The following is a 23,830-nucleotide window of genomic DNA, read 5'->3' as shown; positions in this document are numbered from 1 at the left end:
AATCCGGCAGAAGATTGCCAGCAATGGGCCACCCACCCTCCTCCCTGCAGCTGCTCCTACCCACCAACGATCGGCACCATCACTGGCCGATGCAGAGAGGGCCACAAAGTGGCCCTCTCTGCATCGGTGTGCCAGAAAAGGTATTGCCATGATGCCTCAATATCGAGGCATCACGGCAATACCTTGAAAGCGGCTGGAAGTGATCAGGATCGCTTCCAGCCGCTTTAAACATCTAAGTCGTACAGGGTACGTCGCTGGTCTTTAAAGACCAGTTTGTGTAAGACGTACCCTGTACGACGCTTGATGTTAAGGGGTTAAAGGAGAATCTTAAAACCAATTTTCACCTCTGTAACATCTTACCAATTCTTCTTTACATTTTTTTTCTACAGGTATTTATTTTAACCCCTTAACGACCAAGGACGTGCCAGGAACGTCCTACAAAAAAAACCACCCTTAACGACCAAGGACGTTCCTGGCACATCCTCTGGGGTTTTAAGCTCTGGAAGCGATCATAATCGCTTCCAGCCGCTTCCAGGGTATTGCAGTGATGCCTCGATGTTCAGGCATCACTGCAATACCCTTTTTACCCCACCGATCTGCATCGGACATTGATGGGGCCAATCGTTGGTGGGTGGGAGCTGCAGTAGGGAGGCGGGTGGGCGGCCCTTCGATGGCGACATCCATCTGAGATGTCTGGGACCGGATCCTCAAGTGACGCGGTTGTGCTGGGGAAGAGATCTGGGGGGGGCTTAGGGTATTGAGGGGGGGGCAGCTACACTACAGAAAATATAAATTTTGTATTTAAAAAAAAAACAAAACTATTTTTTGGGGGCAAATTGGTTACTGCCAGTACCCAAGATGGCGGCAAATAGGTAGAGGGGGGGAGGTTTAGAGAGCTGTATGGGGGCGATCAGGGAAGTTGGGGCTAAGGGGGGATCCTATACAGCAGCATATGTAATTATGCTAAAAAAATGACAAAAAATTCAAAGATACCTTTTATTTTAGTACTGGCAGACTTTCTGCCAGTACTTAAGATGACAGGGACAATTGTGGGGTGGGGGAGGGAAGGGAACTGTTTGGGAGGGATCAGGGTAGGGTTGCCACCCGTCCCTTAAAATACAGAACACTTATAAGTTACACATGCTGCAGGGTGTGAATGGAGGAATATGAATAGTGCTGTCCAGAAACACAATGCATGTTCCTCCCTGCACACCCTGCACATGTGTAACTCATAAGTGTCCAGGAAAACATGGCTGAGATGGCAACCCTAGATCAGGGGGTGTGATGTGTCAGGTGGGAGGCTGATCTCTACACTAAAGCTAAAATTAACCCTGCAAGCTCCCTACAAACTACCTAATTAACCCCTTCACTGCTAGCCATAATACACGTGTGATGCGCAGCGGCATTTAGCAGCCTTGTAATTACCAAAAAGCAACGCCAAAGCCATATATGTCTGCTATTTCTGAACAAAGGGGATCCCAGAGAAGCATTTACAATGATTTATGCCATAATTGCACATGTTGTTTGTAAATAATTTCAGTGAGAAACCTAAAGTTTGTGAAAAATTTAAATGCATTTGGCGGTGAAATAGTGGCATGAAATATACCAAAATTGGCCTGGATCAATACTTTGGGATGTCTTCTAAAAAAAATATATACACATGTCAAGGGATATTCAGGTATTCCTGAAAGATATCAGTGTCCCAATGTAACTAGCGCTAATTTTTAAAAAAAATGGTTTGGAAATAGCAAAGTGCTACTTGTATTTATTGCCCTATAACTTGCAGAAAAAGCAAAAACATGTAAACATTGGGTATTTCTAAACTCAGGACAAAATTTAGAAACTATTTAGCATGGGTGTTTTTTGGTGGTTGAAGATGTGTAACAGATTTTGGGGGTCAAAGTTAGAAAAAGTGTGTTTTTTTCCATTTTTTCCTCATATTTTATATAAAAAATTTATAGTAAATTAAAAGATATGATGAAAATAATGGTATCTTTAAAAAGTCCATTTAATGGCGAGAAAAACGGCGGCTACTTCATAGGTCATTTACCTTCTTTAAACGATAAAGGGAAAAAAATCAGTAAAAGGACTCTATGATCTCTCCAAACATTTTAACTTCTTAAGATTTATTAGTCCATATGTTATATCATGTAGTTGGCACATTTAAGCTCACAGAGCTACAGAGAATGAATAATTATGTAGATTATAACAACAACTGGTGAAGCGGTAAAGGCTGATGAGGGCACTGTATACTGTGCCTCACTATATTCAGTCAGATTCCCTTAAATTGCCCTTGCTGTATTGCTCTTTTTTAATGACATTTGTGTGATATAGAAGTTAGTTATTATTCATACTTGTACAATGTTAACAGGAGAAAAACTTACCAAAGTGTACATCATAAGTAGGAGCAGCATATGGATATAAAGGTAGAATAGCTGTATGGAAATAAAAATCAGTCATCAAAAATATTGATCATAGGGACATTAAACACTTTGAGATGGTAATATAAAATGATAAATTGTATATATAAAACAACTCTGCAATATACTTTCATTATTTATTTTGTCCTCTTTGCCTGTAATTCCATTCTGACATTGTGAGCTTTCCAGTTCCTGTTAGAAATGGAAGTGCAGAACACTATTAAATCCAGCACAACCATTGGCTGCACACTCTAGTGACCTATTTATAACTGACCCTAATTGGCCACAGCAGAGAAGGTAACACAAGTTACAACATGGCAGCTCCCAGTGTTTTATAGACACTAACGGCTAGATTTGGAGTTTGGCGTTAGCCGTGAAAACCAGCGTTAGAGGCTCCTAACGCTGGTTTTAGGCTAACTCAGGTATTTGGAGTCACTCAAAATAGGGTCTAACGCTCACTTTTCAGCCGCGACTTTTCCATACCGCAGATCCCCTTACGTAAATTACGTATCCTATCTTTTCAATGGGATCTTTCTAACTCCGGTATTTAGAGTCGTGTCTGAAGTGAGCGTTAGAAATCTAACGACTAAACTCCAGCCGCAGAAAAAAGTCAGGAGTTAAGAGCTTTCTGGGCTAACGCCGGTTCATAAAGCTCTTAACTACTGTACTCTAAAGTACACTAACACCCATAAACTACCTATGTACCCCTAAACTGAGGTCCCCCCACATCGGCGCCACTCGATTAAATTTTTTTAACCCCTAATCTGCCGACCGCCACCTACGTTATACTTATGTACCCCTAATCTGCTGCCCCTAACACCGCCGACCCCTATATTATATTTATTAACCCCTAACCTGCCCCCCACAACGTCGCCGCCAGAAACCTACAATAATTAACCCCTAATCTGCCGACCGGAGCTCACCGCTATTCTAATAAATGTATTAACCCCTAAAGCTAAGTCTAACCCTAACACTAACACCCCCTAACTTAAATATAATTTAAATCTAACGAAATAAATGAACTCTTATTAAATAAATTATTCCTATTTAAAGCTAAATACTTACCTGTAAAATAAATCCTAATATAGCTACAATATAAATTATAATTACATTGTAGCTATTTTAGGATTAATATATATTTTACAGGCAACTTTTTAATTATTTTAACCAGGTACAATAGCTATTAAATAGTTAATAACTATTTAATAGTTACCTAGTTAAAATAATTACAAAATTACCTGTAAAATAAATCCTAACCTAAGTTACAATTAAACCTAACACTATACTATCATTAAATTAATTAAATAAAATACCTACAATTACCTACAATTAAACCTAACACTACACTATCAATACATTAATTAAATACAATACCTACAAATAACTACAATGAAATAAACTAACTAAAGTACAAAAAATAAAAAAGAACTAAGTTACAAACAATAAAAAAATATTTACAAACATAAGAAAAATATTACAACAATTTTAAACTAATTACACCTACTCTAAGCCCCCTAATAAAATAACAAAGACCCCCAAAATAAAAAATGCCCTACCCTATTCTAAATTACTAAAGTTAAAAGCTCTTTTACCTTACCAGCCCTGAACAGGGCCCTTTGCGGGGCATGCCCCAAGAAGTTCAGCTCTTTTGCCTGTAAAAAAAACATACAATACCCCCCCCCAACATTACAACCCACCACCCACATACCCCTAATCTAACCCAAACCCCCCTTAAATAAACCTAACACTAAGCTCCTGAAGATCTTCCTACCTTGTGTTCACCTCGCCGGGTTCACCGATCGGTCCAGAGTCTTGATCCAAGCCCAAGCAATTGAAGATTGAAGAGTGATGTCCATCCTCGGGCTGAAGTCTGGATCCAAGCGGCGGCTGAAGAAATCCATCATCGGGCTGAAGTCGGAAGTCCATCATCGGGATGAAGTCTTCTATCAAGCCGCATCTTCAATCTTCTTTCTTCTGGAGCGGAGCGGAGCCATCTTCTTCCAAGCCGACGCGGAACATCCTCTTCTCCCGACGACTAGACGACGAATGACGGTTCCTTTAAGGGACGTCATCCAAGATGGCGTCCCTCGAATTCCGATTGGCTGATAGGATTCTATCAGCCAATCGGAATTAAGGTAGGAATATTCTGATTGGCTGATGGAATCAGCCAATCAGAATCAAGTTCAATCCGATTGGCTGATTCGATCAGCCAATCAGATTGAGCTCGCATTCTATTGGCTGTTCCGATCAGCCAATAGAATGTGAGCTCAATCTGATTGGCTGATTGGATCAGCCAATCGGATTGAACTTGATTCTGATTGGCTGATTCCATCAGCCAATCAGAATATTCCTACCTTAATTCCGATTGGCTGATAGAATCTTATCAGCCAATCGGAATTCGAGGGACGCCATCTTGGATGACGTCCCTTAAAGGAACCGTCATTCGTCGTCTAGTCGTCGGGAGAAGAGGATGTTCCGCGTTGGCTTGGAAGAAGATGGCTCCGCTCCAGAAGAAAGAAGATTGAAGATGAGGCTTGATAGAAGACTTCATCCCGATGATGGACTTCCGACTTCAGCCCGATGATGGATTTCTTCAGCCGCCGCTTGGATCCAGACTTCAGCCCGAGGATGGACATCACTCTTCATCCCCCCGCTTGGGCTTGGATCAAGACTCTGGACCGATCGGTGAACCCGGCAAGGTGAACACAAGGTAGGAAGATCTTCAGGGGCTTAGTGTTAGGTTTATTTAAGGGGGGTTTGGGTTAGATTAGGGGTATGTGGGTGGTGGGTTGTAATGTTGGGGGGGGTATTGTATGTTTTTTTTACAGGCAAAAGAGCTGAACTTCTTGGGGCATGCCCCGCAAAGGGCCCTGTTCAGGGCTGGTAAGGTAAAAGAGCTTTGAACTTTGGTAATTTAGAATAGGGTAGGGCATTTTGTTATTTTGGGGGTCTTTGTTATTTTATTAGGGGGCTTAGAGTAGGTGTAATTAGTTTAAAATTGTTGTAATATTTTTCTTATGTTTGTAAGTATTTTTTTATTTTTTGTAACTTAGTTCTTTTTTATTTTTTGTACTTTAGTTAGTTTATTTCATTGTAGTTATTTGTATATATTGTATTTAATTAATGTATTGATAGTGTAGTGTTAGGTTTAATTGTATGTAATTGTAGATATTTTATTTAATTAATTTAATGATAGTATAGTGATAGGTTTAATTGTAACTTAGGTTAGGATTTATTTTACAGGTAATTTTGTAATTATTTTAACTAGGTAGCTATTAAATAGTTCTTAACTATTTAATAGCTATTGTACCTGGTTAAAATAATTACAAAGTTGCCTGTAAAATAAATATTAATCCTAAAATAGCTACAATGTAATTATAATTTATATTGTAGCTATATTAGGATTTATTTTACAGGTAAGTATTTAGCTTTAAATAGGAATACTTTATTTAATAAGAGTTAATTAATTTCGTTAGATTAAAATTATATTTAATTTAGGGGGGTGTTAGTGTTAGGGTTAGACTTAGCTTTAGGGGTTAATCCATTTATTAGAATAGCGGTGAGCTCCGGTCGTCAGATTAGGGGTTAATAATTGAAGTTAGGTGTCGGCGATGTTAGGGAGGGCAGATTAGGGGTTAATACTATTTATTATAGGGTTAGTGAGGCGGATTAGGGGTTAATAACTTTATTATAGTAGCGCTCAGGTCCGCTCGGCAGATTAGGGGTTAATAAGTGTAGGCAGGTGGAGGCGACGTTGTGGGGGGCAGATTAGGGGTTAATTAACATAATATAGGGGTCGGCGGTGTTAGGGGCAGCAGATTAGGGGTACATAGGGATAATGTAAATAGCAGCGGTTTACGGAGCGGCAGATTAGGGTTTAATAATAATATGCAGGGGTCAGCGATAGCGGGGGCGGCAGATTAGGGGTTAATAAGTGTAAGGTTAGGGGTGTTTAGACTCGGGGTACATGTTAGAGTGTTAGGTGCAGACGTAGGAAGTGTTCCCCCATAGCAAACAATGGGGCTGCGTTAGGAGTTGAACGCGGCTTTTTTGCAGGTGTTAGGTTTTTTTTCAGCTCAAACAGCCCCATTGTTTCCTATGGGGGAATCGTGCACGAGCACGTTTTTGAGGCTGGCCGCGTCCGTAAGCAACTCTGGTATCGAGAGTTGAAGCTGCGTTAAAAATGCTCTACGCTCCTTTTTTGGAGCCTAACGCAGCCATTCTGTGAACTCTCAATACCTGAGTTATTTTTATGGTGCGGCCAGAAAAAAGCCCGCGTAGCTAACGCACCCCCTTGGCCGCAAAACTCCAAATCTAGGCCTTAAACTTTACACTTATTTTGTCACTTTTTAAACAACTAATGAAACTTTAAAAAATACATCTACATGTTAGTCATGGACTAATCTTTTCTTTGAATGCATCATTCTATCTAGCATGTATTTAGTGTTTAATGTCCCTTTAATGCATATTATAGTCATTTTTATATTCATGCTTTATATCAGCAGTAAAGCATTGCCTGGCAAAGGATTTGCATACATAATGTAATTTCATTTTGTTTACAGAAGTGGATTGTTTTTAAAATCAAGTACAAGCTTTATCATCTGAAAAACGTTTTGATTATATTTACCAGGTCTGCCAACAGTGGCAGATCAAGCGGGGGGGGGGGGGGTACAGGGCATTTTGTCTCCCACCCACCCCCCACAGCAGAGCCAGACTTGCTGCTGTCAGTGACAGACAGTGCTTGTGATTAGCACTCAGACATTGATGGTGCCCTGGAGCTTTACTAAAATCTTTGGTATTTTTTAATATAATTTTCTATTAGAGGCCAGCAAGTGCTGTACGTGACTAGGCAGGAAGGACATGTGATGCTTTGTGGATGGGATAAGGCATTCATTAGGTGAGTGGGTTAGCTGTGTTTTTTGGTTCAGGGTTAGGTAAATAGAGCTGGCATTGTAAATGAAGCAATGCAATTATAGTGTACATTCTCATATGTGTGAGTGTGTTTATATGTCTGCGTGTGTGTGTGTGTATATGTGTGTGTTTAGGTTTGTGTGTATATGTGTGTGTGAGTTTATACATGTGTGCGTATGTGTGTGTGAGTTTTTACATGTGTGAGAGTGTGTGTATGTGTATATACAGTATCTCACAAAAGTGAGTACACTCCTCACATTTTTGTAAATATTTATTATATCTTTTCATGTGACAACACTGAAGAAATGACACTTTGCTACAATGTAAAGTAGTGAGTGTACAGCCTGTATAACAGTGTAAATTTGCTGTCCCCTCAAAATAACTCAACACACAGCCATTAATGTCTAAACCGTTGGCAACAAAAGTGAGTACACCAAATTGGACCCAAAGTGTCAATATTTTTTGTGGCCACCATTATTTTCCAGCACTGCCTTAACCCTCTTGGGCATGGAGTTCACCAGAGCTTCACAGGTTGCCACTGGAGTCCTCTTCCACTCTTCCATGATGGCATCACGGAGCTAGTGGATGTTCCATTTGAGGATGCCCTACAGATTCTCAATAGGGTTTAGGTCAGGAGACATGCTTGGCCAGTCCATCACCTTTATAATGTTAGAATACTGCCCTGTGGCCCAGTCTCCGAAGGGAGAGGATCATGCTCTGCTTCAGTTTGTTACAGTACATGTTGGCATTCATGGTTCCCTCAATGAACTGTAGCTCCCCAGTGCCGGCAGCACTGATGAAAGCCCAGACCATGACACTCCCACCACCATGCTTGACTTTAGGCAAGACACACTTGTCTTTGCACTCCTCACCTGGTTGCCGCAAAACGCTTGACACTATCTGAACCAAATAAGTTTATCTTGATCTCATAGGACCAAAGGACATGGTTCCAGTAATCCATGTCCATAGTCTGCTTGTCTTCAGCAAACTGTTTGTGGGCTTTCTTGTGCGTTATCTTTTGAAGAGGCTTCCTTCTGGGACGACAGCAGATCAATTTGATGCAGTGTGCGGCGTATGGTCTGAGCACTGGCAGGCTGACCCCCCACCCCTTCAACCTCTACAGCAATGCTGGCAGCACTCATACGTCTATTTCCCAAAGACAACCTCTGGATACGATGCTGAGCATGTGCACTTAACTTCTTTGGTCGACCATGGGGAGACCTGTTCTGAGTGGAATCTTTCCTGTGAAACCGCTGTATGGTCTTGCCCACCACTGCAGCTCAGTTTCAGGGTCTTGGCAATCTTCTTATAGCCTAGGTCATCTTTATGTAGAGCAACAATTTTTTTCAGATCCTCAGAGAGTTCTTTGAAATGAGGTGCCATGTTGAACTTCCAGTGACCAGTATGAGAGAGTGTGAGAGGGATAACACCAAATTTAACGCACCTACTCCCCACCATTCACACCTAAGACCTTGTAACACTAACGAGTCACATGACACCGGGGAGGTAAAATGGCTAATTGGGCCTAATTTGGACATTTCCACTTAGGGGTGTACTCACTTTTGTTGCCAACGGTTTAGACATTAATGGCTGTGTGTTGAGTTATTTTGAGGGGACAGCAAATTTACACTGTTATACAGGCTGTACAGTCACTACTTTACATTGTAGCAAAGTGTCATTTCTTCAGTGTTGTCACATGAAAAGATATAATAAAATATTTACAAAAATGTGAGGGGTGTACTCACTTTTGTGAGATACTGTATATATGTGTGTGTTTATACATGTGTGTGAGTATTAATGTGTGTTTATATGTGTGTGTGTTTATACATGTGTGTATGTGTGTTTTTATGCATGTGTTTGAGTATGTGTGTGTGTTTATACATGTGTGAGTGCATATGTGTATGTGTACATTTATATATGTTTGTGTGTGTGTTTATATGTGTGCGTGTTGTGAGTGTCAGATGAGTGAGCAAACAACTGGAAGCAGTGTAATTGTAATATAAATTCTCATATATGTGTGTGCATGTGTGTCTGTATATATATATATATATATATATATATACACACACACACACACATATATATATATATATACTTATATTAAGAGCTGATTTTGCACAAATAGAATAATATAGATGCCAATTAAATGAAACATGGCCTGTATAATAAACTATGTTCTCGCATTGTGATTTGTACAAAATAACGAAAAACACGAACACTTTCAACGATGTGTGCTCTCACGTGTGTGACCGTTTGTCTTGCACACTCGCTGACATCAACTTGGTGAGTTTTCTTTAATTCTCGGTGTTTCTGGTACATGGGCAATAATCAGCTATGTTTTGGGCGGGGCATCCGTCCGGCACATCAAAAATATGTTGTTATTATGATTCTATTACTTTAATATTAAATTGTAATTATATATTATGACTCAATTGTCAGATGTGAAAAGAGAGTATTAATTTTTTTAGTGATATCCAAATTTTGAAAAACTACTGAAGTTAGGAGCAAGAAATTTGGCAAGTAAACTCACTTTATAATAAAGATTTTAATTTATAATTTTTCTTCGGTTTTTGAGATTTAGGTATCCTCATAAATCACCCCCTTAAGTGGATTTTTGGGAAATGGTAAAACATGTGTTTCTTTATTTTTAAAGGATAATCTAAATACCATTTTCACATCTGTAACATCTTTGGTTTTTGAGTTATAGGTATCCTCATAAATCACCCTACCCCATTTTCACCCCCCTTAAAGTGAATGTAAATTTTGATGCGACGACTGGGGGAAGCTGAAGCGGCTGTCAAGTTTAAAAAAAAGTTTTAAGTATTTTTTCAAAACGAGTGAAATGTAAATTTTGATGAATTAAAGTGCCCCTGTTTTTAATCAAATTTTTAAAAAACGGGCACTTTAGCATTAAAATTTACCTTCACTTTAAGTCGATTTTCGGGAAATGGTAAGGAGAATCTGAAAAACTATTTTCACCTCTGTAATATCTTACCAATACTTCTTTTCATCCACATGGATGGGAAAAATGAAAACTTTGGGAGATAATTAACATTTTTTTTCTACAGGTATGATATTTAAAGAAGTTTTTTAATGGTACATCCATTATTTAACCCATTTTACACTTTTTGTCCTTCTCTCTTAGGCCTCTAGTTATCAATCCGTCAACTGCAAATACGCTGGAATTCCGCAGCGTATTTGTGGCGAGGCTGATTCGCCATAGTTATCAAGCCCTACAGCCCGGCAAAAGTAGAATCTAGTGACGTAACATACGATCTGCCGGACTCAGTCCGACACAGATCGATGGTTACGCCACTCCAGATGTTCCGAACGCAAGTTCGGCACAATTTGACTACTTTTGGAAGTTATCAAAGAACAACCAGGTACGCCACTATTCCGGCCTAGCGTACCTGGTTTTCAATCCGTCGCCCTGGAGGCGGCGGATCCCAGAGGAATCAATGGAAGTCTGACAGCAGCGAGAGCTCATGTTCGCTGCTGCCCGATATCCCATTGATTTCTATGGGAAGTGTCTGCACCTAACACCCTAACATGTACCCCGAGTCTAAACACCCCTAATCTGCCCCCCCTATACTGCCGCCACCTACTTTATACTTATTAACCCCTAAACCACCGCTCCCGGACCCCGCCGCAACTCTAAAAAATGTATGAACCCCTAAACCGCCACTCCCGGATCCCGCCGCCACCTACATTTTCCCTATAAACCCCTAATCTGCCGCCCCCTATACCGCCGTCACTTACATAAAGTTATTAACCCCTATCCTGCCGATCCCGGACCCCGCCACAAATAAATTAATTGTTTAACCCCTAAACCGCCGTACCTGGAGCCCTCCGCCTCCTACATTATATTTATTAACCCCTATCCTGCTCCCCCCTACACTGCCGCCACCTACAGTACATTTATTAACCCCTAATCTACCCCCCTACACCACCGCCAATATATTAAATGAATTAACCCCTAAACCTAAGTCTAACCCTAACCCTAACACCCCCCTAAATTAAATAGTATTTAAATTAATCTAAATAAATATTCCTATAATTAAATAAATTAATCCTATTTAAAACTAAATACTTACCTATAAAATAAACCCTAAGATAGCTACAATATAATTAATAATTACATTATAGCTATTTTAGGGTTTATTTTTATTTTACAGGCAACTTTGTATTTATTTTAACTAGGTACAATAGTTATTAAATAGTATAGTCTATTTAATAACTTCCTAGCTAAAATAAATACAAAATTACCTGTAAAATAAATCCTAGCCTAAGTTACAATTACACCTAACACTACACTATCATTAAATAAATTAAATTAATTAACTACAATTACCTAACATTAAATAAAATTAACTAAAAATAACTAAAGTACAAAAAAACAACAACTCTAAATTACAGAAAATAAAAAAAATTACAAGAAGTTTAAACTAATTACACCTAATCTAAGCCCCCTAATAAAATAAAAAAGCCCCCCAAAATAATAAAAAGCCCTACCCTACACTAAATTACAAATAGCCCTTAAAAGGGCCTGTTGCTGGTCATTGCCCCAAAGTAATCAGCTCTTTTACCAGCCCTTAAAAGGGATTATGCGGGGCATTGCCCCAATGTAATTTTTAGAGTAGGGGTGTGTGGGTGGTGGGTTGTAATGTTGGGGGGGTATTGTATTTATTTTTTACAGGTAAAAGAGCTGATTACTTTGGGGCAATGCCCCGCAAAAAGCCCTTTTAAGGGCTGGTAAAAGAGCTGATCGCACCGTACTTGGTGCGCGGCTTCTTGACAGCTTTCTTGATAACTTTGGCGAACGTATTCAGGTCCGCGGCGGCGATGTTAGGCGAGCTTAGGCGAGCGTATTGCGAATGCAGGTAAATACGGAGCTTGATAACTAGAGGCCTTAGAGCACACTTTAACCTTTATGAAATATTTTTGACCAACTGAAATTAGAGCTCATAATCATTAATCTCCTACAACATGTCTGCTTAATAGGTCATTTACTTTCTTTAAATGACAATGGAACAAATCAGCTAAAGGACTCTGATCTCTCCAGAAATTTCAACTAAATTTCAACTAAATTAATAAATCAAGATTTATTAATCCATTTGTTATTTCATGTAGTTGGCTGATTTAAGCTCAACGAGCTACAGAGAATGAACTATGTAAAAAAACACAACAACTGGTGAAGGGGTAAAGGCTGATGAGGGCACTATATACCGTGCCTCACTATATTCATTCAGATTTCCTTGAATGACTCTGTATTGCTGTATTGCTCTTTTTCCTTAGTGACATTTGTGTGATATAGAAGTTAGTTATTATACATACTTGTACAATGTTAACAGGAAAAAAACTTACCAAAGCTTGTAGGATAAACGGAAGGAACATATAAAGATGAAGATACACCTGAAACTGTAAGGAAATAAAAAACAAAAAGTATTGATAACAGGAGATATTTAATGCATATTAAAGTCATTTTTATATTCATGGTTTTGCATACAAAATGTAATTACATTTTGTATACAGAAATGGATTGATTTTAAAATTAAGTACAAGCTTTATCCACTGTAAAACATTTTGATTATATTTACCATTTTGATTAAATTACCTGGTCTGCCTAGGGGGGGTGGGTGGGGTGGCAACAGGGCAATCCCCCCCACCCCACAGCAGAGCCAGACTAGCTGCTGTCACAGACAGTGCTTGTGATCAGCACTCACACAGTAATGGTGCCCTGGAGTTTTACTGAAACCATTGGTATATTTTAATAGAATTTTCTATTAGAGGCCAACAGATGGTGCTGCTACAATTAGTATTCCCCTTGTTCCTCAGAGGTGTTTACTCTTATAAGCACCAGCTGGAGCCCGCCCTACAAGTGCTGTACTTGACTAGACAGGAAGGACATGTGCTGCTGCGTTTATGGGATCAGGCATTCATTAGGTGAGTTGGTTAGCTCTGTTTTTTTGTGCAGGGTTAGGTAAATAGAGCTGGCATTGTAAATGAAGCAATGTAATTATAGGGAAAATTCTCATATGTGTGAGTGTATATGTGTGTGTGAGTGTATGTGTGTATATGTGTGTGTTTATGTTTGTGTGTGTGTATGTGTGAGTGAGTGAGTGAGTGAGTAAGTGAGTGAGTGAGTTTATACATGTGTGAGAGTGTGTGTATGTGTATATAGATGTGTGTGTGCTTATACATGTATGTGTGTATTTGTGTGTGTTTATACATGTATGTATGTATGTATGTGTGTGTGTTTGTGTGTGTTTATACATGTGTGTATGTATGTATGTTTGTGTGTTTATGTTTGTGTGTGTTTATAAATGTATGTATGTGTGTGTGTGTTTATGTGTGTTTATACATGTATGTATGTATGTATGTGTGTGTTTATACATGTGTGTATGTATGTATGTATGTGTGTGTGTGTGTGTTTATACATGTATGTATGCGTGTGTGTTTATACATGTATGTATGTATGTACGTATGTGTGTGTGTTTATACATGTGTGTATGTATGTTTGTGTGTGTGTGTTTATACATGTGTGTATGTATGTGTGTGTTTATACATGTGTGTATGTATGTATGTATGTATGTATGTATGTATGTATGTATGTGTGTGTGTTTATACATGTATGTATGTATGTGTGTGTGTTTATACATGTGTGCATGTATGTGTGTGTGTGTGTTTATACATGTATGTATGTATGTATGTATGTGTGTGTTTATACATGTGTGTATGTATGTATGTGTGTTTATACATGTGTGTATGTATGTATGTATGTATGTGTGTGTGTTTATACATGTATGTATGTACGTGTGTGTGTTTATACATGTATGTATGTGTGTGTGTTTATACATGTGTGTATGTATGTGTGTGTGTTTGTGTTTGTGTGTGTTTATAAATGTATGTATGTGTGTGTGTTTATACATGTATGTATGTATGTATGTGTGTGTTTATACATGTATGTATGTATGTGTGTGTTTATACATGTATGTATGTATGTATGTATGTGTGTGTGTTTATACATGTGTGTATGTATGTATGTGTGTGTGTGTTTATACATGTATGTATGTGTGTGTGTGTTTATACATGTATGTATGTATGTATGTATGTGTGTGTGTTTGTGTGTGTTTATACATGTGTGTATGTATGTGTGTGTGTTTGTGTGTGTTTATAAGTGTATGTATGTGTGTGTGTGTGTGTGTTTCTGTGTGTTTATACATGTATGTATGTATGTATGTATGTGTGTGTTTATACATGTATGTATGTATGTATATATGTATGTGTGTGTGTTTATACATGTATGTATGTGTGTGTGTTTATACATGTATGTATGTATGTATGTATGTATGTATGTATGTATGTGTGTGTGTTTGTGTTTGTGTGTGTTTATATGTATGTATATGTGTGTGTGTGTGTTTCTGTGTGTTTATACATGTATGTATGTATGTGTGTGTGTGTGTGTGTTTATACATGTATGTATGTATGTGTGTGTGTTTATACATGTATGTATGTATGTATGTATGTATGTGTGTGTGTTTATACATGTATGTATGTATGTATGTATGTGTGTGTGTTTATACATGTATGTATGTATGTATGTATGTGTGTGTGTGTTTATACATGTGTGTATGTATGCATACTTCCCAACATTTCAAAATCCTAAAGAGGGACACCCCCCACTGAGCAAAAGTGTGATATGTGGTGGGCAGGAGCAGCGATGGGGTCTGGGGAGTGGGATTGACAAGTGGCAGAACATAACACACATGACATTTTTTTAAAAAAAGTATAAGCACTCTGATAACTGACTTTTCTTACTAGGAGGATACTTTCTGGTTGCCTAGGTAACCACTCCAAGCTTCCTTCCCCAGTCTGCAACCAGTAGTCTGTGCAGACTTTGATTGAAGCAAACATTTTACCTGACAGCAGAAGGAATATTCCTAACAAATTATAGCTGCTACTTTTTTTTTGTAAAGCAGATATTAAAGGGACATTCCAGCCAAAATTGGAATCCACATGATTGCGCTATAGTATTTAATAGATGCATTTTTATAATGTACATGTATTAGCAAAAAATGCTTCTAATAAAAGTTATAGCTGTTTCAAAAATGTATTTAAATATGCACCGTGCACTAGCATTTTAAACACAGCACTTGCTCAAAGAGCCTAAAATGCTTGTACCATTTGGCAATGACTCAATTTTGTAATTGCTAACATGATACAAGCCCCACTGATGCTCAGAGCATCTGCAATACTTAAAATGCTGGTGCATTGACAATATCTAGCAATGCTTCACATGCACGTGCATAGAAAAATATTAACATTAAAACAGTGATAACTTTTACTACAAGCAAATTTGCCAATACATCTATATTGCAAATATGTTTCTATTCAAAGATGTAATTAATCTATGTGCATTTAAATTTTGACTGGAATGTCCCTTTAAGTGCTCTGTGTAAAAACAAAGGCATTTGGCACAGTATATAAATCCCACAAAAACTTTAGCCCTGTATACAACAACTTTCAAATAATTTACTGATGCTGCCAAACAGTTCAGAGACCACTAAAGATCACTCTGCAAAAAAATTAAACTATTCAGCTGAGCAGACAGCAGACAAATTGCCCTGGCTTCTGCACCAGCAGCCTCCCTACCCCCGCTACAAACAGTGATCTGACTTTTTTCCACTTTTACTTGTAGGACCGGTTTGATATCAGCCTGCCCCTTGTCCCCTCACCCACCTGCCTGGGTAGTAAAACCACATCTCTAATATGCAGAATTAAAAGCAATGCCTGCTTTATGTGACATAATAATGGAGACTGGGTGTGGTCACTTCTCACACTGCAGTGATAGGGCTAGGAGTATGTTGCAAAACCCTTCGTACAACTGTAAAGCAACAAATTGTGTATAAACAGCCTGGGGTTAAAGGGGAGATAAATCTCTAGCGATGCTCATGATCCGACTCTTAGTTTGAACTTCTCTCAGATCTTACCCATGGCCAGAGTAGTCCTGACTGCTGTCCTAAGAGACTCACAGCACACTGCCACACTTCACTAGTAAGTAGACACAGTGAGGCTCCTGAGGTGACAAGTCAGAGCTTTCAAGTTAGTCCTCGAGACAACACCGCTGCACGGTCTCTGCCTTCTCATGCCTGAGCTCAAAGACGAGTCAACATGGCACATGCAGTCACATGCGCCACAAACCACTGACTGTGTATTGGTAGAATGTGGTCACGTGATGACCATGTATGGACCCAATAGAATTAAAATAAATGTATGGGGCAATGCGGGACAATGTCAATGTCAATCACCCTGGGACAGTGGGACAGTACCCTAAAATCGTGACTGTTTTGCAAAAATCGGGACAGTTGTGGGGTATATAATGTGTGTGTGTGTTAATGTATGTGTTTGAGTGTGTGTTTTATATGTCTATGTGTGTGTTTTTATATATGTGTTTGTGCGCATTTATATATATGTATGTGTGTGTAGTGAGTGTCAGATCAGTGAGAAAGTAACTGTAAGCAGTGTAATTGTAGTGTAAATTCTCATATATGTGAGTGTGTGTATATGTCTGTTTGCACGTGTGTGTGTGTGTATATATATATATATATATATATATATATATATGTGTGTATGAGTGTGTGTGTGAGTGCTTATACATGTGTGTGTATGTGTGGGCATTTCTATATATAAATTCTCATATGTGTAAGTGGTGTATGTGTGTGCATATATGCCTGTGTGTATATATGTATGTATGTGTATATATATGTTTGTGTGAGTGTGTGTTTATACATGTGCGTGTGTTAATATATTTGTGTTTTTATGTGTGTGTGTGTGTGTGTGCATGTTGTAAGTGGCAGAGCAGAGACCAAATAACTGACAATGCAGAGATAAGGCTTAGAAATCAGTTTCAGCCTACCTAGAATACCAAGAGAACAAAGCAAATTTGATGATAAAAGTAAAGTTGTTTAAAATTGCATGCCCTATCATGAAAGTTTAATTTTGACTTGACTGTCCATTTAAGTACTGATTTTGCACAAATAGAACAATATAGATACCAATTACATGAAACATGGCCTGTAATAAACTATTTTCTCCTTTTAGTAATGGGATATGTTTATCACTTTTTAAATTGCATTTTGTACTTTGTTTGCTCTGTATATAAACAATATCAACACAACCAGTGCAAAACATTCTAATCAGATATCAATGATGGACAAAATGTGTTGTAATTATAGGGTGTTTACTGTCACTTTAGTGTCAGATGAATAAAATACAGTTGTTTACCAGTCACTAGATTTGTCTGAGCTGAGTTAAACTGTCTGTTTAACTTTAAAATGTTTAACTGTTTTTAACTTTTAAATCTAACCATGATATTTGTATTGCTGCATTTTAATACCATCTTAAAAATAAAGAAGACAAATTATTTAAAGGGACACTGAACCCAAATTTTTTTCTTTTGTGATTAAAATAGAGCATGCAATTTTAAGTAACTTTCTAATTTACTCATATTAGCAAATGTTCTTCATTTTATTGGTATCTTTATTTGAAAATCAAGAATGTAAGTTTAAATGCCGGCCCATTTGGTGAACAACCTGGGTTGTTCTTGCTGATTGGTGGATAAATTCATCCACCAATAAACAAGTGCTGTCCAAGGTTCTGAACTTTCTTTTTCAAATAAAGATAGCAAGAGAACAAAGAAAAATTGATGATAGGAGTAAATTAGAAAGTTGCTTAAAATTGTGTGTTCTATCTGAATCACAAAAGAAAAAAATTGGGTTCATTGTCCCTTTAACAATAAACAATGTAATAATATATTTTCAAAGTTGATGATATGGATTGCGCTTGGATTTTGAAGTATTTTCAAAGTACAGTATTATTTTCAGCAACATTTGCGCTTTGTGAAGAATATACTTTAAAATATGCCGCTGTGGGGTATAATGTGTGTCAAATTTACAAGCTTATTTTTTTTTTTAAATTGTTGTATTTTTGTTTATCATATGGAATGTAATTAATTTGCCATCTTTAATTTGAAAATAATAAAACAGTTTCCACAAAGTTTTTTTTTCTTATAGTGATACACACAAATACACACTTTTTTTCAGTTACAATAAATAAAAAGTCAACCTACCAAGTCTATTGATGGGTTGTTGATAACTCTCAGACTGACCTATCCAAAAAAGTTGCATAAGAATTAAAAACAATATGAAATAGACACACAAGACACTCAAGAAAGATGTACTTTTTTAAGTGAAAAAAATCTGTAAAGGAAGTGTTTATTTTTAAATAGATTTACAAATGGAAGACTGAAATTTGTTAAATAATTAAAAAGTAAAACCGTAATTTAAATATATCTAGTCAAACAATTTTGAGTTTAGAAAATCCTACAAGCATTAGACAAATAAACATATTTTTTCGTGGCAAGTCATAAAAATATAATCAATATCTGTCACGCCGCTCGGTGTCGCTATGATCACTGCCACGATTGTGGCAGTTGTTGTGAGTGCGCTGCAATGATTTCATCGCCGCACGCCGGGTTTGCCGCTGATGCTGCTCCCATTCACCTGTGTGCGATCCTTGGCGTGAACCTGCGCCTATGTAAGCACCTCCTTTGCATTTCTAATTTGCCCAAGTATAGGTTTACTTTGTTTTCTCCTTGGTGCTGTATACTTTCTTGTCTTGTGCATATTTTGGACTGCCTGGGTGATATTGAACTCTGTTTGTCTCTGACCATTCTCTGCTTAAATCCTTTGTTACTGTGAAAGATTGTACTTTCTGCCTGATATTGAACTCTGTCTCTGACCATTCTCTGCTTAACCCCTTGCTACTGTGAAGGATTGCACTGTCTGCCTGGTATTGAACTCTGCTTGTCTCTGATTATTTTCTGCTTAACCCCTTGCTACTGGGAAGGATTGGACTGTCTGCCTGATATGGAACTCTGCTTGTCTCTGATTATTTTCTGCTTAACCCCTTGCTACTGTGAAGGATTGGACTGTCTGCCTGATATGGAACTCTGCTTGCCTTTGACCATTCTTTGCTTAACCCCTTTGTTACCATGACGGATTGGACTGTCTGCTGATATTGAACTCTGCTTGTCTCTGACCATTCTTTGCTTAACCCCTTTGTTACCATGACGGATTGGACTGTCTGCTGATATTGAACTCTGCTTGTCTCTTACCATTTTCTGCTTAACCCCTTTGTTACCATGAAGGATTGGACTGTCTGCTGATATTGAACTCTGCTTGTCTCTGACCATTCTTTGCTTAACCCCTTTGTTACCGTAAAGGATTGGACTGTCTGCTGATATTGAACTCTGCTTGTCTCTGACCATTCTTTGCTTAACCCCTTTGTTACCGTGAAGGATTGGACTATCTGCCTTTTATTGAACCCTGCATTGCTATGTGACCATTCTCAACTTTTATATTTTGTTCTGGGATATTTCCTTATCTTGCCACTTGATGCCAGGATAAGAAGACTACTGGCAAGGATTGGTCTGATAAGGAACTATCCCACGAGCATTACAATATCCTGGTGTCACAAATGTTTAGGGGCACAAATCACACCCTAACCTCAACACAACATCAAAATAGTAAATGGGACAGTAAACGTTGAGAAAATAATTACATAATTCTGCACTATTTCTTAATTCTAGCGCTCCCGTGCTAGGTAAATCTGTCAGCTACTTTACCTAATGCAGGAGCGCACTAAATGTGGTTGAATGGCGTGATTAGACAGTATGATTAGACAGTGATTAGATAGTATGATTAGATAGTGATTAGACAGTATGATTAGATAGTGATTAGACGGTATGATTAGACAGTGATTAGACAGTGTGATTAGACAGTGTGATTAGACAGTGATTAGACAGTATGATTAGACAGTGATTAGACAGTGTGATTAGATAGTATGATTAGACAGTGATTAGACAGTGATTAGACAGTGTGATTAGACAGTATGATTAGACAGTGATTAGACAGTGTGATTAGACAGTATGATTAGACAGTGATTAGACAGTATGATTAGACAGTGATTAGACAGTATGATTAGACAGTGATTAGACAGTGTGATTAGACAGTTATTAGACAGTATGATTAGACAGTGATTAGACAGTATGATTAGACAGTGATTAGACAGTGTGATTAGACAGTATGGTTAGACAGTGATTAGATAGTATGATTAGACAGTGATTAGACAGTATGATTAGACAGTGATTAGACAGTGTGATTAGACAGTATGATTAGACAGTGATTAGACAGTATGATTAGACAGTATGATTAGACAGTATGATTAGACAGTGATTAGACAGTATGATTAGACAGTGATTAGACAGTGTGATTAGATAGTGAGCTCATGACGCAGTATATGAAAAAAAGAGGACGGCTTTGCACAAAAGGTAACTATAGTTTTGTTGGTGACAAAAATATATCCTATTGTTACATAACTATGCACATAGTATAGAATTATGTATTTTTTCCCTTAAATTTACTGTCCCTTTATTGTATAGGTAAACATAAAACACTTGTCCTTTATAGTCTTTCATATATCAGAATACTTCTCTCATACTCCAAAAAATATGAATGTGTGCATGTTGGTATGTCCATTGGTTTGCTAAAGTCCATGTATCTTCAAATTTGAATTATCTCAACAAGGGCTATATTACAAGTGGACAATAATGTGTGCTGGTATTATAAGATAGGAAAAGAGTATTTATAGAGTAGCGCCCCAACTAAACTCAGGGCTGAAGGTTAAATAAAAGCACATTTAAGTAAAACACATATAAATTCAATTTGACTGTCAATGAATTATGTTTTATTTTATCTAAAATAAAATGACTGAAATTCCCAAATAACAAATTCTTATTTCAAACCTCTGTATATACAAAATATTTATTAAAGCATGATATATATCACCTAAAAAAGTTAAAAATTAATCTTAAACAAATAATCCTAAACAAACAATTTATCTAATAAAAACAGTTGTGGCCACAACTTTCAAAAACAATATAATATATGATAAAATCGAGTGATTTTTGTTTCCAAACTCTGATCCTTTATAAGCAGTAAGAGGACTCTTATAAATGTCCTGGTTAGCTCTATCTAAAATAGCGGTTATATTCATCAAATGAATGGGTTCAAATCCAATTCAGCATTTAGACCATTTGGAGTTAGGGTATTAAAATTAAAGATCAATTCAGCTTCAGTACGGAGGAGGGTATTTGTTATGTCCCCCCCTATCACTATTTAGCTTAGATACCTATGAGTTTTTTTTATTGATTGTATGAAACTTTTGGATTATTATTATTTTTAGTAATTGTAACTCCTATTTTATTTTATATTTTATCTTTTAATAATGAATATTTAGACTATTAAGTTTTTTCATAATAACATGTAGTGTATCATACTCTTAAAATAAAATATGGCAGTAAGAGAATATACGCATTCTAAAAACAAAGAATGCAATTGTTTTGGAAATGATTATCCCTTTAAGAATAAGGAAACCTATCCCTTTAATGAGCGGAAATAAAAGATGGATCAGAGCCAACTTCCTGTCATCTTGATAAAGGCATCTATGGGATGCTGAAACGCGTAGAAGTGAAGGAAGGATTACAACTCTGCTCTTTGAATTGATTATTTCAACATCGGAAGAAATTGAACTACACTGAATACTGTAAGGAGGGTAAATGTTACCCACTAACAGGAGCATATCGCGAAGACAAGCTGCAGCTGTCAGGACTACAATTTACTTATACAGCTTTCCACGATACCCAGTAACTGCAGAGAATCGCTCAAAAGTGTCCAGGTAAGGCTTGAATCAAGAAGCCGCCTAAGAAAAACAGGAGACACAGACGAGGTAAGAGCGTTTTCTCTTCTGTAAGTTAAAGCGGTTAGAAAGTGAATGGTAAAAAGAGACTGTTTGGATACAAAGGAGAACACTTATTTTCTTGCACAAACACTGAGATATACTGTTACAATTGTTATAACTTTGCAAAGTTTCTAAACGGCATTTGAAATTAAAATAAGGGAGTTGTCCAAATACCAATAGCTGATTGGTTCTGAGATCTAAAACTGACTGTGAAAACCTAACGGCTAGAGTGACGCTACCCGGTGTATATACTTAAACTATTTAACTACACTGATACTAATATTGAGAACTGAGTATCCTTATAATTTCCAAAAGGACAATTTCACACTGCGAGCTAACCAGGACATTTATAAGAGTCCTCTTACTGCCTATAAAGGATCAGAGTTTGGAAACAAAAATCACTCGATTTTATCATATATTATATTGTTTTTGAAAGTTGTGGCCACAACTGTTTTTATTAGATAAATTGTTTGTTTAGGATTATTTGTTTAAGATTGATTTTTAACTTTTTTAGGTGATATATATCATGCTTTAATAAATATTTTGTATATACAGAGGTTTGAAATAAGAATTTGTTATTTGGGAATTTCGGTCATTTTATTTTAGATAAAATAAAACATAATTCATTGATAGTCAAATTGAATTTATATGTGTTTTACTTAAATGTGCTTTTATTTAACCTTCAGCCCTGAGTTTAGTTGGGGCGCTACTCTATAAATACTCTTTTCCTATTTTTGTGATTTGAACGTTTTTTGAGGGGATAACGTTTTAATTGAGTAAGTTAAGAAGGTAGTATATTAGTGAGATCCAGAGGAACGCAGTGTATTAAACTGGTATTATAAGATAGCTGCTATGATAAAAAAGAGCTTGCGTTCGCATTGCTAGGAAGCATTGCGCTCACGAGAGCGTGCTTCCATAGGGGAACCTCGTTCTGATGACATCAGAGACGGCATGCGAACTTCTGCACCTTTGAAGGGGGTAAGTAGTGCAGTGATGGGCAGCAAGTATAAATATATATGTATATGCTGATATACATATATATCTATGTGTTAATATGTGTATATATACACATATTAACACATAAATATATATGTATATAAGCATATACCTATATATTTACATTGCGGTCTATCAGAACACACAGTTCCAATAGACTGCAATGTTAAGGCACTTTTCAGTACACTTTAAACCCCACTCCCACCAACTTTAAAGCCCTTAAAACTGCCTAGTGCTGTACTTTTATTAAAAAATTAAGATGCTGTCATCCTTATTTTTTAATAAACTGCACTAGAAAGTATTTTGGGGTTATTTGGGGCAGATTTATCAAATTAAACAGAGATTTGATCTCTGTTTAATTATATAAGCGCTAATTGCTATCACAATTTGCCAGTTGCGGGAGAGCAATAATTTAGTGATCCACTTGTAATCTAACCCTAAATGTTTAGTCTGTTATGTTTATGTTAAATGACTCTGTTCAGTTTTCAAGTCATTTAATTAATTAGTTTTCTTAAAGGCACCCTTAAAGGGACAAAAAAGTCATAATTAGACTTTCATGATTTATACAAAACATACAATTTTAAACAACTTTCCAGTTTAGTTCTATTATTTAATTTGTTTCCTTCTCTTGTTATACTTTGCTG

General features: G+C 37.2%; 1 pseudogene; it reads right to left on the bottom strand.

Annotated features, from left to right (window-relative positions):
• LOC128660590 (inter-alpha-trypsin inhibitor heavy chain H3-like) overlaps nucleotides 1–23,830 on the bottom strand; it is a 404,005-nt pseudogene that overhangs the window by 64,878 nt on the left and 315,297 nt on the right.

Source organism: Bombina bombina, chromosome 5 (assembly GCF_027579735.1).
Source record: "Bombina bombina isolate aBomBom1 chromosome 5, aBomBom1.pri, whole genome shotgun sequence".
Lineage (NCBI taxonomy): Eukaryota > Metazoa > Chordata > Amphibia > Anura > Bombinatoridae > Bombina > Bombina bombina.
The sequence above is the reverse complement of the archived record's forward strand: the minus strand, read 5'-3'. Positions and strand labels throughout refer to the sequence as shown.